General features: G+C 40.7%; 1 non-coding gene across 1 annotated transcript; it reads left to right on the top strand.

The window, feature by feature from the left end:
- Positions 1-3,122: 3,122 nt before the first annotated feature.
- Positions 3,123-3,229, top strand: LOC112084751. The gene has a single exon (XR_002898412.1). It is a non-coding gene; the product is annotated as a small nucleolar RNA R71 (small nucleolar RNA).
- The last annotated feature ends 205 nt before the right edge of the window (positions 3,230-3,434 follow it).

Raw genomic sequence — 3,434 nt, 5'->3', positions numbered from 1 at the left:
CACTCAATGAGACTTGCCCTTGTCGCTCTAAACCTAACACTTTCTGCTAAGTTTGATCCAAGGTGGCCTTTCAATCACACACAAACATTTGGCTTGAAGGAAGGATGGGTTCAAGGTGAGGAAAACTGATCCAGATGTGGACTCAGCTATTTGAGCTAAGGAAGAGGGTGGTAAAAACAGGATTCTAGCTCAAATATGTATATAGGTATCCACAAGCCTATTCAAACAATGCATCACAAGATAATTTCATGTCAAGTTCAAGGTTTTCACTTATTAGAGTTGAGTTCAATTCAAACTTGCTTCTCAGATTCAAACCATTTCAAGCCTTGCAAGCACAGAAGTCATTTCACAAGCATATTTAATCCAAATTCTCAAAGTGATGTACTCTCAAGGAAAGAACCTATCATTACTCCCATTTGCATATGATGCAACCTATATGAAAATGCAAACTAGACTCAATCCTAAAATGTGAATGCAACTACATGAGCATTTTTTTTTGTGAAAATTTTTCAGATTTTTCCATTTTTTTGGGATTTATATGCACTTAGATGAATGCAAAATGAGACTCAAAGTGAAAAGGAAAATAAGAGCAGAATAAACATGATTAGTAAACACAAAACCCCTCCCCCACACTTAAATAACACAGTCCCTTGTGTTATAAAAGCATGAGAAAGAGAAAAAATCAAACATGAAATGCAAAAGATAAAGAAAAATGCTAAATGCTCATTTACAAGTGTTTGGAGTGATACCTGGTGTGGTTCTTGTGCAAAAGGGGAGTGAGTATCTGCACCAGATGAGGCCAGACACCACTGGAGATGGATTTTGCTTGGCCTGAACTCCCTTGCTGCGGCCTGGTCTTGTCTTGATCCAAACCGCACACCTAGGTAGCACTGAGACGTTCTCCAAGTTTTTCAGTCCCTAAACACTTCTCTCAGCCCTCTCACATGCTCCATTCCATTCATCACTGAGCTATGTCCTCCAAAAATCACCTGGAATCTGAGACCAACTCACAAAACCCATCAAAAGATACTAAAACATAAAAAGAAATGAGAGAAAAGAATAAAAAGATTATATACAAGGATAAGCTTGGGGTGTCTCCCAAGAGCACTTTGTTTAAAGTCACTAAGTTTGACTTCTTACACTATTTTTAGTAAGGGAGAGGAGGAGCTTTGATGCTCCAGGTCTTGTCCATGAATTCAAGCATGAGGTCCTTGTTCATCAGCTCTTGGACACCATTAGATCCTTTGTCTATGAACTCTGGTGTGAGGATAGCTCTGACTTTGGCAAATGGTCTTGATCTTCCATTGCCTTTAACCTTGTATTCAACAGCTCCACCAACAAACTTCCAAGGAGTGAGAGTTAAGACCTGAGAAGATGACTCAAGAGTGAATGGTCTGGTTCTTGGTGGGTTCTTGTCTTGAGACCCTGAGCCATTGCCTTTGTTGCTGCTGATCTCCTTCTCACTTGGTGTAGGAGATAGAGATTCCAAGCAAGCTTCATCATCACTAAAGAAATCCCCTTCAAACTCAAGATCAGGTCTTATTAGGGATTCTTTCTTTTTCTCAACAGATGCAAGGGGTATAGCTTCTTCTATAGTTCCAATACTCCCCACATACATCATTCCATAGTGTTTCAACTCATCAGAATCATCATATATAACTCCACAAAACCCAGCAAGAGGAGGCTTAAGAGGATAAGATACTTCATCATCTACCTTAGCAAGCACCACTCTTTGAGTATCAAAGTCCATCCTTGCTCCTGTGGTGTTCAGAAATGGAGTTCCAAGCAAAAGAGGTAGCTCTTTTGTCTTCTTCATCTTCACAACTACAAAATCTGTTGGAACTGTGCATTCACCAATTTTCAATGGGTAGTCTTCAAGGATTCCATATGGTTTCTTTGAGGATGAATCTCCAAAGGTGATTGACATGGGGTGATGCTTAAGACTCTTGATCCCTAGTCTCTCCACCATGTCTAAAGACATTACACTGATGCTTGATCCAGAATCACACAAAGCATTGTCCACTTTCAAATTTCCAAGAGAGCATGAGATGGAGAACTTTCCTGGATTGCCTAGCTTGGGAATAGATTTGGGTTTCACCCTTGTTGAGCCAGTGCTAGAGACTCCATCAGATGTCCTTCCTTGAACCATTCTCTGATCCTTTCCTTCAGCAATCTCAGAATCATTCTTTTTCATATCAAAACAAGCTGTCTCCCCACCTTCTTTCTCAATGTCCTCATTGAGATCACAGAACAGGAAGTCAAACTCCTCTATGATGGCGTCCTCATCATCTTGTGTTAGGCACTTTGCACTTGAGACATTGCCATGGAGAAGATCCTCAATTTCTTGGACAGCAGCATGATTCTCATCATTTGAGAGGATGGCATTGCAGTATTCTGTTGGATGTGCTACTGATGTCCCTGGTAAAGATCTTTGAGCTTGAGAACTGCAGTGGCCCTTGTTGTTCTCTAGAGTCTTGACTTTGGAAGCCAAGGTTGAAAGCTGAGATAAAAGATCAGAATAACTGCAATCCACCTTGTTGTTAATCTCTACCATTTTCTTGTTAAAGTCCATGGCACCACTTGCTTGACCTTTGAGGACTTCCTGGAGCAGGTTCTGCACTTCTTGATCCTTATTCTCTGAGTTCTGTTGGAGACTTTGTTGTTGCTGAGGGACAAAACCTTGTTGTTGAGTGTTTTGAGGATAGAAGTTCTGGTTTGGGGGATTCTTGTAGTAGGTAAAGCCCTTTTGGTAACCTTGTTGGCCACCTACAAAGTTCACCTCAGTTGTGATGTCTTCCCTTTGAAATGTGTCTTGAAACACATGATTCACATCTCTAACAAAGTTCGCTGACTGATGAGAAGCTAAAAGAAGTGTGTCTAGCTTCTCATTGAGAGACTTGATGTCTTTCCTTGTCCTTTCCTCTTCAGCACTCACAGCTCCTCTTGAATTCCTTTCAAAGTCTGATCCATAAAGCTCATCACTCTGAGCTACATTCTCCACTAAGGTCATGGCATCATTGACTTCCTTGGTCATGAAATTACCATTTGAAGCTGTGTCCAAGAGAAGTCTGACCTTTGGTAAAGTACCTCTGTAGAATGTACTTAGCAGCTGACAATCTGAGAATCCATGGTGAGGGCATTGCATGGTATACCCTCTAAATCTTTCCCAAGCCTCACAAAACGATTCATGGTTCTTCTGAATGAAACTTGAGATTTCATTTCTTAACCTTGCTGTTCTTGATGAAGAGAAGAACTTGGTTAGAAATGCTCTTTTGCATTGCTCCCAAGTTGTGACTGATCCTTGAGGTAGAGACTTTTCCCACTGATGAGCTTTGTCTCCTAGAGAAAAAGGAAATAGCCTCAACTTGAAACTGTCCTCACTCACTCCATTCATCTTAGTTAGATCACAAACTCTATCAAAGTTGTCAATGTGA

Source organism: Eutrema salsugineum, unplaced genomic scaffold (genome assembly GCF_000478725.1).
Source record: "Eutrema salsugineum unplaced genomic scaffold, Eutsalg1_0 scaffold_4, whole genome shotgun sequence".
In the NCBI taxonomy this organism is placed as follows: Eukaryota; Viridiplantae; Streptophyta; class Magnoliopsida; order Brassicales; family Brassicaceae; genus Eutrema; species Eutrema salsugineum.
This window is presented reverse-complemented; position numbering and strand designations above follow the sequence as displayed.